At 37.1% G+C, this 14,192-nt stretch overlaps 1 protein-coding gene across 3 annotated transcripts in view; it reads right to left on the reverse strand.

Annotated features, from left to right (window-relative positions):
* Nucleotides 1–14,192, reverse strand: part of UBE2E3 (ubiquitin conjugating enzyme E2 E3) — an 85,712-nt gene that overhangs the window by 50,673 nt on the left and 20,847 nt on the right. The window lies entirely within an intron of this gene.

Here is a 14,192-nt window from a genome sequence, read left to right on the forward strand (position 1 = left end):
TTAAACATTGAAAGTCTGCTCCTTCCATTTTAAAAATGGATTTTTTTTTTGTTCTTGTTCACCAAAAAAAAAAAAGGCATCTGCCTTCAGCTCAGGTCATGATCTTAGGGTACTAGGATCAAGCCTCATGTTGGACTCCGCTCAACAGAAGCCTGCTTCTCCCTCTCGCTTCCTGCTCCCCCCTGCTTGTGCTCTCTCTCCCTTTCTCTGTCAAATAAAAGAAAAGTATTGCAAATGAAAATTATATGAAATATAATAAATAAATAAATAAATTTTTCATATTAAAAAATTTCTTTACTTGTTTTTCCTCTGCAGCTACTGGCTTCAGTCCCTCTTCTCCCAACAGTGACCCAACTTAAAGAGTTGCCTCACCTAGCACCTCCACTGCCTTCTTTCCCACCCATCTTTTCATGCTATTCCAATTTGTCCTCACCACAACATTCTTCAAAAACAATTTTGCTAAAGTCACCTCCAAGAGCCAAATCCACTAAACATTATTCAATACTCAATTAAGTTGACTTTGATACACCCTTGAAAGATGATGCTCCTTAGGTTTCCCTGACACATATCTTCTTGGTTTTCCTCCTACTTCTCAGGCCACTCTTTCTCAGCCTCACTTGCTGATTACCCTCCTCTAATCAACCATTAAAAGATGGTATTCCTTTAGAGCTCTTTTTAAAATTTATCTTCTCAGTCTACATTTACCTAAGTAAACTTTATCAATACCTACACACCTAAAATTGCTATCTACATACCTGAAATTTTCACTTAATTATGTCCAGCCCAGACTGCTTCTCTGAGCTAGACTAGCAACTTTCCATTTCCACTGAATGTTTCTCATGTAACTCAAACTCAGTTTATTCAGAAATGAACTAAGAATCTTCTCAGTAACTTAACCCACCACAACCACAACCATTAAAAACCAAAACCAAACCCAAACTCCATACCCACTTGGCCTTTATCCAGGCTTCCCTACCCAGATATAGCACCACCTTCACTTGATTGCTCCTATCAGAAACACGGGAGTCATACCTCACACCCCATCTCCTTCACTATACACACCTTTCCAATCACTGGTTTCTTTCCATCTTCTGGCATATCTCCTACAGGTATCCACTTCTCTCCATCTCTACTGGCACCATCATCACCTCTCCTGAACCACTAGAACCATGTTAACAGATCTGCTAAAATCTCCTCTTGTTCTCCCTTCCACAGCAGATTATATTTTCTAAAAATGACCACATCAATACTTCTGGTGCAAATGCTTTTCTAGGACCTTGCCATTCCCCATTAAAAGGCATGGTCTATCTCTCCTCTTTTGAATTTAGGTGGAACTCTAGAACTAACTTGATAAACAGAATACAGAAGTGATGCTGTATGAGTTCCAAGGCTAGATCACAAAAGCGAAGGTGGCTTCCACCTAGTCCTCTCTCTCTTTCACTCAATCTTTCTCTCAAAATGCTTGCCCCAGTGCTTATTCTGAGGCAGTTAGCTCTGTATTATGAGCACATTTGTGCAACCTATGAAGAGGCTTGTGTGGCGAAAAACTAAGGCTTCCTGCCAACAGACAGTGAGGAACTGAGACCTCCTGCCAATAGCTATGTGAGTGAGCCATGGAGAAAATGGATCCTCTAATCTAATCAAGACTGCAGATAACTATAGCCTGCTGATACCATGATGGCAAGGTGGTGGAAGATCTTGAAGCAGAATCACTCAGTTAATCCTGTCTCAAATTCCTGACTCGTACAAAGTATAAGATAATACGGTTTCCTATTTTGGCCTACTAAGTTAGGGGCAATTTATTGAGTAGCAATATATAATTAACACAACCCTTCTGGTACACTACCATAACACTTAGTATTTTTTCTTTGTTACGCTTAACATATTTGCAATTTAAACAAACATAATGCATGTGGCTTCCTAAATAAGAGAGAATATGCATTGAGACAAAGCCTCATTTGTTCACTGTTACATGCTGGACACCAAGTAATGGCTAATGCATAGTAAGTACTCCAGAAATATTCAATGAAAAATGTCAGTGTTTACCAATATCTCTAAATTCATAACTATAAACATGTTATAATGATAAACCTTTAATGTGTGATGCCATCAAATACCTCAAATTAAAACATAGACTTACAAATAAATAAATATATATAAAAATATGACAAATAGAAATAGGGGTGTTTGCATGTGTGTTTATCAAAGTATTAGTATACATAAAATATACTGTACTCATTTTACTATCTAAATCTTCCAAACTGGCTTCAGGCAGGCATAAAAAAGAGATTATTTTGAGACATTAAATCTTAAATCTCTGTGTGCTTATCTGACAATGTTTGGTTGTCATATAAATAACTTAAATCAATTACACACACAGACATGAATCCATGAAAATGCATGTACGTATGTATGCATGTGTGTATAAATACATACACAGAGACAGACACACACCCCCTAGACATGTTTGATTTTTAAGGTCTAGCAAGGAACCTAAAATATACAGCAAACTACCTAAGAAATAATGTAAATCGTAAGACAATACTAATTTCAAATGACAAGTGTAAATGATAAATCCTCTTGACTTTTATCAATTGAGTAAGACAAAATAAAATTTGTCTGAGCTATGATGCAAATTTAAAGCGTACACTTATATATACTAGATTCGTTAAAACCCATCTAATTAGTGTTGCTAACACTACTGCTGAATAAAAAAGGAATATGCATACTATTCAACAATGTCATACTTGGCAGGGAGCAAAACAAATCTGCAGCTAATGACCAATCACCGTGCTTTCTCTCAAAAGTAAATGATTAATTTTTCCAGCTCCCAACTAGTAACTGAGTCCTCTATACCTTGCAGGGAAGCAAAACAGAGCTGCCTTTCCACATAAAATGATAGTTTAATTCTGAAAACACAAAAGTGACAGGAAAACATGATATATTCTGTGGAGTCCACTTTGCCTAACACACCTTACTCAGGGAATCTAAAAGCAAACAAACGAAAATTACTGTCCATAAAGTGAAATGAAATAATCAGAAAAAATATTAATCTTTATCATTTGTTCTTCCTAAAAGCAGTTAAAAGGAGGACATATGGTTTGCTCATTTCAAAAGCTAAAATAAGAACAATAAATAATGGTATGATCCAATTTTTATAACACTACTTGCCAGAGGAGCTCAGTGATTAAACTGTTATAGCTTATACAATGCTGACATTAAGATGAAAGCTGAAAAATGGAAGAACATTACCTGGCAGCTAATATAGTTAGAAATGACACTTCTATATCATGGCTCCTTTGCTGTCTCTGGATTATCTTTCTAAAAGAAAATTTTGTTTGAGCAGCACTAGAAACTACACAGGACTGGAGCCCAGAGATCTGGACTTTTGTTCTGGCTCTGATCTAAAATGAGTCAAGATCTTGTGGCCAATTCACTAAGTCACTCCTTGATTTTACTAACAAAGTGAGGGGCTTATAGTTGGTTAAGTACATAATGGCCCTGCCTGTTCTATGACGTGTGGAGAAAAGCTACCAAGTCTTTAAGTAGGAAATTTTAACTCACAACACTCACTAATAAGGAAGTGAGTAGGTTCATTTTTGTAGAGGTACTCAAAACACACATAAAAGTCTGAGACATACTTGAATATTGCCAATAAGCACATCCATGTAAGAATAAAAGGCAAAAAAGAAGAGGATGTAACACAAACTACCAGCAGGAAATATATATTTTCAATAATCTAAAACATCATACTTCTTTTTATCAAAAAACATTTTTTCCCTTAACGTCAAAGGCTGTTTTAGTTATTCTGAAGTCCCACTAGAAAAGGTTGTTTATCCAAATACAAAAAAGGGAAAGTATAATATGATACTGAGAAAAATTCTACCCCTTACTGCTTTCCTTTTATATCTAACTGTAAAACCAACTTCACATGTAACTTCTGAATTCGTTTTTGGCAGCTACAAAACAATTGCCAAAATCTAACTAAAATGGTGCCAATCCTACTAGAACTTCTACACCATGGCAAGGAGAATCTTAAAGAAATATTAAAAACCTGCATAGTATCTGCAAAACAAAAACAAAACCCTCCCTTTCTATTAAAGAGCACATAAAAAGATTAAGGCAGATAGGCAAAACTGAATACATGACTAGCCCCTTGACTTCTACAGCTAAGAAAATCAACTACTACTCTTATTTTAAAAAAGAATCAGTTAAAAGAAACCACCTCAAAAAAGAACCCTTCACTATTACAAACAAGAAACAGTGGTTCTGTAACATGTTAACAACCAGTTCTAACATACCTGAAACTGCACCTACTACTTACTGATTTCTCTGAACGAACACAGGAACTATATAGAGACACACAGTAATACAAAAGAATACAGTCTACCTACCACAAATATGTTATCTTCTAATTATTACACCAGTACTATAGCAGAAGTAATAACTTTGGGCAACTTTCTTCTTACTCTGTTTCTAGTTTGTAAAACATTACCACAGTCCAGGAAGTGCTTTAGGCTTTTTGGTTTTTTTTAAAAAAAGGATGAGGGCACCTGGGTGGCTCAGTTGCTAACTGTCTGCCTTAGGCTCAGGTCCTGATCCTGGGGTCCTGGGATCTATCTAGCCCCACATGGGGCTCCCTGCTCAGCGGGAAGCCTGCTTCTCCCTCTCCCACTCCCCCTGCTTGTATTCCTGCTCTCACTATCTTTTTCTCTGTCAAATAAATAAATAATATCTTAAAAAAAAAAAAAAGGATGTGACTGGGATCTTATTACAATCACATATCTGGCTAGAATAGGAAATAGTAATAGCATTTACAGTATCAAAATATACATACATTGGAGGACAATTAATGAAGAATAAACAAATGTATTAAACTGGAATGGTTTATCAAGAAAAATAATAATAGACTGTACCTTTATGAGAAGAAAAATTTATAAAGTAGCTAAGTGCCAATTTGCTTTTAATACCACCATTGAAATTCTAGATATCAACAAAATCTTAAAACAGTGCTTTGTACATTTCTTGAAGGAATTAGTATTAGCATGTACTTTACAGTACAGGACGCCTAAGAAATTTTTACAACAGGCACTTAAAAAGAAAATAAATACTGAAAGGAAGAAAATTATATAACTCCAAACAGATTTATACACTACAACAAACAAATATAATATGACAATTTAGTAATTCATAGATAATGAAAAAAAGTCATTTACTTTTGTTCTGTAATGTGCCCAATCTCTCAACATCAAAAATATTACATGGCCAGGAAAAACATCACATTGGCATTAAGTTAACCATTACTGAAGACAATCAGCTATTAGTCAGGATATTCTTTTAAAAGGGGCAGGCAGGTGACAAAATGTCAGTTGGCTTACAAAAATAACTACATCCTTTGCCTTTTTGCTATTTTTTTAAAAAGATTTTATTTATTATTTATTTGACAGAGAGAGATCACAAGTAGGCAGAGAGGCAGGCAGAGAGAGAGAGGAGGAAGCAGGCACCCTGCTGAGCAGAGAGCCCGATGCGGGACTCGATCCCAGGACCCTGAGATCATGACCTGAGCCAAAGGCAGCGGCTTAACCCACTGAGCCACCCAGGCACCCCGCCTTTTTGCTATTTTATGCAAATAGCATAAAATATGCTGTTTTAGGATAACCATCTTTAGCATTCCTAAGGTATTTAATGCATCAAGACCCAATGTTATTCTGTTAAAAAGAAATTAAAGCCTAGTCTGATAAGGAAAGAATAATACGAGACTGACTGACTTTGTCAAAGACTACCAGGGACAATCATGGCCACAATCTATCGATTATTTCAAACTTAGATCTCAAGAAATTAAACCATCACCTCTCAGTAACTGTTTAATGTTTGCTTTTAAGAAGCTGACCTGCCTTAAGCATGCCCAGCGCTGTCTGACCCACTTACAGTATGCCCTTTGCCCAGCCTAAAGCCACTGAGGAATTCCCTTCAGTCTCCATTACCCTCCCTTTATCACTGTCCACTGTGTCGGAGCCAGATCCAATATATCACTGCTAGAACCCAGAGTGCCTGTAAAACTACCCTCAAAGGCTTAGAACTGGGAAACCTTTCCTGACGCAGTCAGGGCTGTAATATATATCCCTGGACCTCAGAAGGAACAAAGAAGGCCTTTTCCACCACTGGAGTCAACTTCTATGCATACAAACAAAATGTCCACAGCCACTTCAACAACTTGCTAGACCAGTGCAGTGCAGCAGTTAAGAGCATGAACTCAGGAACCTGAGTTCAAATTCTGGTACACCTTTTACCAATTATATGATATTAGGAAATTACTTTAACTCCCTGTGCCTGTTTTCTCATTTCAAAGTGAAAATAGCATTCATAAGACTGCTATAGACTTGCAACAATGCCTGGCATATAGTAATTATTCAGTAAATATTAACAGAATGATTTGCAAAGTATCCAGCCAAACTTCAGGTTATGCATTTATGCAAAACAACTGCTTGGTTGGCATGGCAATCATATTTGTTTGTACTGTAGAGACCCCACAATGTCATAACTGGTTATTTCATCACTAAGGTAAAAGTTTAAATGGATTATCTTGATATCTGTCAAGTCCTACTTTTTAAAAAAAGCCAGGTTACATGGGGTGCCTGGGTGGCTCAGTGGGTTAAGCCTCTGCCTTCAGCTTGGGTCAAGGTGTCAGGGCCCTGGAATCCAGCCCCACATCCTGCTCTCTGCTCAGCAGGGGGCCTGCTTCCCCTCACCCCCCAACCCGCCTGCCTCTTTGCCTACTTGTGATCTCTCTATGTCAAATAAATAAAATCTTTTAAAAAAATAAATAAATAAAATAAAATTTTAAAAACCCAGGTTACAGACTATTCAGAGTACAAAATACTGTAGTTATATGATTTTATTTTCAGCGTATGCTTGGGGTATAATTACAAAATGAATTTTTCATACCTGCAGAAGTTTGGATAAAGGTTCCAGACTCCATTCACAGTATGACAGCCACTAGCCACATGCAGTTATTACATGTTTAAATAAGTAAAATTAAATTACAAATTCAGTTATTTAATGGTACTAGCCACATCTGAAGTGCTCGATTCCCACATATGGCAAATACCAAACTCTGCTACCATGGTAGAAAGCTACTTTGGATAACACTGGTATAGACAAAGCCGTCCAGCACTAACCACCTGCTCTACTGGCCTCCATTCACTGTCTTGCCATCCACTGAGCAGTGGCAGAAAGAACATCTAGATGCGGTGCTCCTCCAGAGGAAGTAAAGCTGGAGACCAAAACTGATCCAATGGAAGGTCTGATGACCTAATTAAATGCAGCTCCAATTTCCACCTCCCCATTAGAAAGTAATGTTCTATAGCTATTCACCCAGGTTATTTCCAAGCATAAAGGAAAAAAAAGATAATCAATTTTTACTTAATTCAGTTTTACTTAGTTCCACTTCCTCTTCTTTTCCCAGTTTAGTCTACTTGCTTAGTAAAACAGAAAAAGTACTAACCAGGTCCATTTACCAATGGGGAGTAACAGCTGCAACAGACTAACCAGCTGTGTGGGAAACAAACTGGCCATGTCTCTTCCTAGGCCCTACCACCCACTGTCCAGATGAGGAAAAGGATAAGGAAGCAAACTGTTCTACTTTGACTCAAAAGCTCTGAAAACCTGAAGGATCACTTCTTTTCTTTTCCTCATCTTATTCAAAGGAGTGGTTGGCAGAGAGGATCTGACTTATTCAAATTATAATTCCAGCCTGAAATCCCCACAAACTGCAGGAAAAGATAGGATTATAACCCTCATACAAATCTGGGTCAAGAGAGTTGGAACAACTCTGAAAGACTAAGGGATGAAAGAGACCTGCGTCTGGCTCAAAATATTAATGCTCAGGGATGTCACAAGCTACATCAGTTCATGGTTTCATAATATTTCCAATGTATTACATCTTGCTAGAAAGGAGATCGAATCACAGGGCATCCTAAACGCTGCATAGCTTTTAAAGTAATTTTATTCTGAAATTTATAAATGTTTAAGTACTTTTGGTAGTATCTTTCCTCAGAGAGTATTCTTTCAAATATCAGTCTCCTCTGAAGTGTTAGAGGGCCCCCAAAGGTTTCTAACAGGTATTTATTTTTTGCAAAGCACAATCATTTTGAGATTGGGTTACCATACGATGAAAAGACCCAGAGTTTGTTCAAATTAGCAAATAAAAATACGGGATGATCTCTGTGAATTACTTCTTATGCCTGCACATAAATCTACAATTATTTCAAGATAAAAAGTTTAATTAAAGAAAAACAAAGAATAACAGGTAATCTGAAATTTAAGATAAACAAAGAATATTTAGCATAAATATATCCTATGTCTATTTGGGACATACTTATACTAACACGTTATTTGTTATTTACTTGAAATTCAGCTTAAATGAGGTGTACTGTATTTTATCTGGCCTCTCTAGACCCAAAAGTATAGCTTTCACAGAATCTGGAAAGAGAAAGAGTGGAAGTTAACAAAAGCTGAAATCACAATTAATATGGATAGAGTAAATAGAGATACTACCGAGGTGGGCTTTTAAAACAAGGAAAGACATGCATATGAGCAAACCCTAAGCCTCTGAATCAAAAGTCAGTTCATGAGAATCTTGTTGGAGAAATTTTTTCTCATTAGTTGTGCTCAATTTGAGCTCCTACTCTGTTGATTTCATCCTGTTGACACAAATCCAAAATAGTGGCACAGACTTGTGCCTCTCTACCCTCTTCAGTTCAGGCTTGTACTCAGAGTGAAGGACTCTGGAAATGTCTCCTGATTTTGTTCCTACAGAAGATGTAGGTCTGGACCCTCTCCATTCCAGCTATGGCAGCCACCTGACCCTCAGCCCATCCACTGGGTGTTTAGATCAGTAGCTCTTGGTCAGATGTAACTATACAGACAAACCCACTTTGGCTACAGGCTCCTCTAAAAACTTGCCAGAAGCAAAAACAAAAGACATCCAGCTGAGGTGTAACCAACAAGTAAACTTGTCTTGGTAAATTCACTCTAAAAAACTAATTTATTTAACTCCTCATACAGGCATACTTCAGTTCACTGTGCTTTGCTTCACTGCATTTCCTTTTATTGTGCTTCACAGATGCTGTTTTTCTACAAAATTGAAGGTGTGTGGCAACCCTGCCCTAAGAGGTCTGTCAGGGCCATTTTTCCAACAGCATCTGCTTACTTTGTGTCTTTGAGCTACATTTTGGTAATTCTTGTACTATTTCAACTTTTTTCATTATCATTTTATTTATTATAGTGATCTTTAATCAGAGATTTTGATGTTACTACTGTAATTGTTTGGGGACTCCACAAACAGCATCCATAATACGAGAAACTTAATAAATGTTGTGTGTTCTGACTGCTCTAGTGACCATTCCCCTGTTTCTCCCTCTCCTCAGGCCGTCCTATTCCCTGGGACACAAGAATACTGAAATTAGGCCAATTAATAATGCTATACTGGCCTCTAAGTGCCCAGGTGAAAGGAACAGTCACAGGTCTCTCACTACTTCAGTAAACACACTAATGATAAGTAAGTGAAACAGTCTTACCGCTTATGTGGATAAAGTTCTTGTGGTCCAGACAAAAGATCAAAACAGCTACAACATTCCCGAAAGTCAAAGCCTAATCTAGAGCAAGGCTCTAACTCTCTTCAATTCTAGGAAGGTTGAGAGAGGTGAGGAGGCTGCAAGAGAAAAGTCTGAAGCTAGCAGATGTCGTTCATGAGGTTCAAGGACAGAAGCCATCCCTCTTAGATAAAAGTAGAAAGCAAGTCAGCAAGTGCTGATGTACAAGCTGCAGCCTGTAATCCAGAAGATGCAGCTAGGATAATTAAAGAAAATGAGAACATGTAGCTAAAATAATTAATGACAGTGGCTACAGTAAAGAACAGATTTTCAATGTAGATCAAACAGCCTTCTATTGGAAAATGATGCCATCTAGTACCTTCATAGCTAGAAAGGAGAAGTCAATACCTGGCTTCAAAACTTCAAAGGCTGACTCTCTTGTTGGGGGGTAATTCAGCTGGTGACCTTAAGTTGAAGCCGGGACTCATTCATCATTCAGAAAATCCTAGAGCTCTAAAGAATTTTGCTAAATATACCATGTCTGTGCTCTGTAAATGAAGTAACGAAGCCTAGATAACAGCATGTCTATTTACAACATGGTTTACTAAATATTTTAAGCCCACTGTTGGGACCTATTGCTCAGAAAAAAAGATTCCTTTCAAAATATTACTGCTCATTGACAATGCACCTGGTCACCAAAGAGCTCTGATGGAGATGTACAATGAGATTAATGTGTTTCCATGGCTGCTAACTCAACATCCATTCTGCAGCCCATGGGTCAAAGAGTCGTTTCAATTTTCAGGTCTTATTATTTAAGAAATACCTTCTGTAAGGCTATAGATTGCTATAGAAAGTGATTCCTCTGATGGATCTAGACAAAGTAAATTGAAAACCTCCTAGAGAGGATTCACCATTCTAACTGCCATGAATAACATTCGTGACTTATGGGAAGAGGTCAAAAATATCAACATTAACAGGAGTTTGGATGCTGATTCCAATCATCATTGATAACCCTGAAGGGTTCAAAAGATTTCAACAGAGGAAGTTAACTCAGATATGGTAAAAACAGCAAAAAGAATTAGAAATGGAGCCTGAAGATGTGACTGAATTGTTGCAATCTCATGGTAAAACCTGAGGGGATGAGGAGTTGCTTCTTATGGATAAGCAAAGTGGTTTCTTGAGATGGAATTTACTCCCAGTGAAGATGCTGAGAAGATTGTGAAAAAAACAAGAGGTTTAAAGTATTATATAGACTTAGTTGATAAAGCAGAGTCAAGGTTTAAGAAAACTGACTCTAACTTTGAAAGAAGTTCTACTCTGGGCACAATGCTATCAAACAGCATCACATGCTACACAGAAAATGCTTGCGGAAGAAAAAGTCAATCGACCTGGCAAACTTCATTATTGTCTGTCTTTAAGAAACTACCACGGCTACCCCTACTCTCATCAACCATCACACCCTGACCAGTCAGTACTCATCAAGTCAAGACCCACCAGCAGCAAAAAGATTAGGGCTTGTTTTAAAGCGTATATAGATGATTAGGGTTTTTAAGCAGTAAGGCATTTTTAAATTAAGGTATGACATTTTAATATGACACTGCACACAACAGACTACTGCAATAGTGCAAAGAGAACTTTTATATGCACTGCGAAACCAAAAAATGCATTTGGCCCACTTCATTGTGATATTCACTTTATTGCAAGAGTCTGGAACTGAACCCCCACACCCCAAATCTCAGAGGTATGCCTATAAACATCTTTGCTGCTTCATAACTCAAACAAACATACTTATGAGAACATCTAAGACACAGATATCCAAAGATTAAAACTATAAAAATAAATCTGTTAAATTGAGAAAAATACACATTTATATAACCACAAGTTCTCCAACAGTCCTTGTAATGGGAAGCTATAAGCCAGGGGAATCAAACTCAAATGCTCTAAAGTGCCAAGTAAGTAATGCATATTAGTTATATAAGCCAGCATACTGGGAAGAGTGAGGACTACGGTGAAATAGAAAATGCCTGCTACCCCGAAAGAGATGCATACTGCATTTGTTTTTAAGCTCTACGCGCTTGACCTACGGTAACTCATTTCACACCTGCAGCCCTTCTCGATACCTCCATACCCCTCCAGTGGTATTGATGCTGCCCCAGTCTCAGGGACAGAGCAGTCACCTAGGCATGAACCACATGTACAGAACCCTTCACTCCACTCCACTCACCCCATTGTGACTGATTCAATGGTGAATGCAATTAGTGTTAATGAGATGCAATTAGACTTCTGATGAAAATACTGGAGCCAGGATCTCACACTATTTCACACTGCATCTGAGCCTGAAGGATGTAGCTGGGTGATACCAGCAGTTATCTTGTCACCACAACAAGAAAACCCGTCTCATAATGGAGTCAACTAAATGGAAGCAGAGCTAGCAGATGGAGAGGTAAGTCAGATGCTGATGATATACCTAATGGCCAACTCTCCCCTGAACTTTTCAGTTATGTGAAACAATTTTTTTAGTAGTGCCGTTATTCAGTTATGCCAACAAACATGTTCTTCTTAAGCCAGTTTGTTTTGAGTTTTCTACTAATGCAACCAAATGAGTCTTGATACATGCATTCAAAGTCAATATTTAAAAATAACTCACAAACAGTGCTGAGTTTGGCTTATAGGCTGCCAAAATGCAAGTAAGTATATGCAAATAGAAGTCCTTGGGTTTTAGTTAAAATTCTTTCAAAACATATTCTATATAAGAGAGAGTCTCCCTTAAGATTTAACATAGAAACACTAGCCTTTAAAACTACGTTTGGCAAAAGGCCAAGAAGCAACAGTGGCATTGCTTATCACTTACTATTACTTTTTTTTTTACTTATTTTATTTACTTTTATTTTTCAAAGTAGACTATACCACCTTCACCTCTTTAAAAAGAAACAAGCTCTATGCATGTGCATATAACATAAACATAAACTGACAAGTATTTCTTGTGACAAAGTACTGTCCAAACTGATTATCCTTATTCTTCACCTCCTATCCTGCCCACACACACCTGATGTCATGAGAGCATCAAGGCAGTGTGAAGAACAGCATGACCTCTGGGATCAGACAGACTCTGAGTTTGAATCTTGTTTCCATCATTAATTAGTATGTCTTTAGACAAGTTACATAATCCCTCAAAGATTTATTCTTATTTCTAAAAAGATGATAATACATCCCGAAAAGAACTAAAGAATAATATATGTAAATTATGTAACAAAATTACCTAAGCATAGTCAATAAGTGATAGCTATTGTTTCAAATGGGCATGCACAGCTGCAATTAACTAACAGTTGTCATATCTCAACATAGACAAAAAAAAGTAAATGGCAATAAAAATGCACAAGGCTAAACATCTTGGAAAATACAGTTTGGTTCTATCAGGCACTACGTGCAAAGTTTCTAATATTAAAATTTAGTGTTCAAAAACAGCAAATTGGGGGTGCCTGGGTGGCTCAGTGGGTTAAAGCCTCTGCCTTCACTCAGGTTGCGATCTCAGGGTCCTGGGATCCAGCCCCGCATCAGGCTCTCTGCTCGGGGAAGGGGGGCCTGCTTCCCCCTCTCTCTCTGCTTGCCTGTCTGCCTGCTTGTGATCTCTCTCTGTCAAATAAATAAATAAAATCTTTAAAAAACAAAACAAAACAAAAAAACAGCAAATTGCCTTATGGCATTCGGGTAGTGAATAGAAATCACAATCCAAAAAATGGAACTCTATCTTATTTAAAGTTTATCAAATCAAGTCCAACAAACTATAGTTAGATTAAGTCAACTTTAAATCCTGAAGCAATGTTATCCCTCCTAGAAGTAAGTAAATAATTTCAATTAAAACTATTTACAAAAATTAAAGAAGTCCAGAGTGAGAAGATTAAATCTGCTTATTACAGGTTGCCTGAAATATGAGTACTGTTAATGGCAAGATTATCTCTAACAAGATAGACATTTAAAATAGGTTAGCTCATGTTTGTTGAGAAAGTGTTACTTTAAAAAAATCAAACTCATAACAAATGACATTTCAGCTTATAAAACCAATGAAACCAATAAAAAAAAGAACAGAGAGATTCCCTCTCAATTATGCACATACTACCATAAGATACCAATAATGAAGAAGCATGGGCAGAGAGACATGTTTCAAAACAAAATCCTTTAGAAAACAGCCTGCATTTCTGTACTGACTGTTGAACTTTTGGACCTTTCACGTCTAATCACCTCTAGCCAAAAAAAGGATTATAAACCTGGCTTTTACAAACAGGGGCGTGCCCCTGTTTTTGATACCTATGCACAATAAAAAGAGGTAAAGGAAGTAACAACAAGTTAATCCACAGTATGTGGAAGGACTCAGGGCAAACATTCTAAATCCATGCTGTCTAATACAGTAGCTCCTAGTTACCTGTGCTTAATATTAAGCATTTACAGAGTAGCTGGTGTGAATTAAAATATGTTTTAAGTGTAAAATATACAGCAGATTTCATAATATTGTACCTAAACAAAGTTAAAATACATGTTGAAATAATAATTTTGGATATTTGAGTTAATAAAAATATATTAAAAATTAACTTCACAGATTTC

This window comes from Mustela putorius, unplaced genomic scaffold, assembly GCF_011764305.1.
Source record: "Mustela putorius furo isolate JIRA1106 unplaced genomic scaffold, ASM1176430v1.1 tig00003869_pilon_pilon_pilon, whole genome shotgun sequence".
Taxonomy (NCBI): domain Eukaryota; kingdom Metazoa; phylum Chordata; class Mammalia; order Carnivora; family Mustelidae; genus Mustela; species Mustela putorius.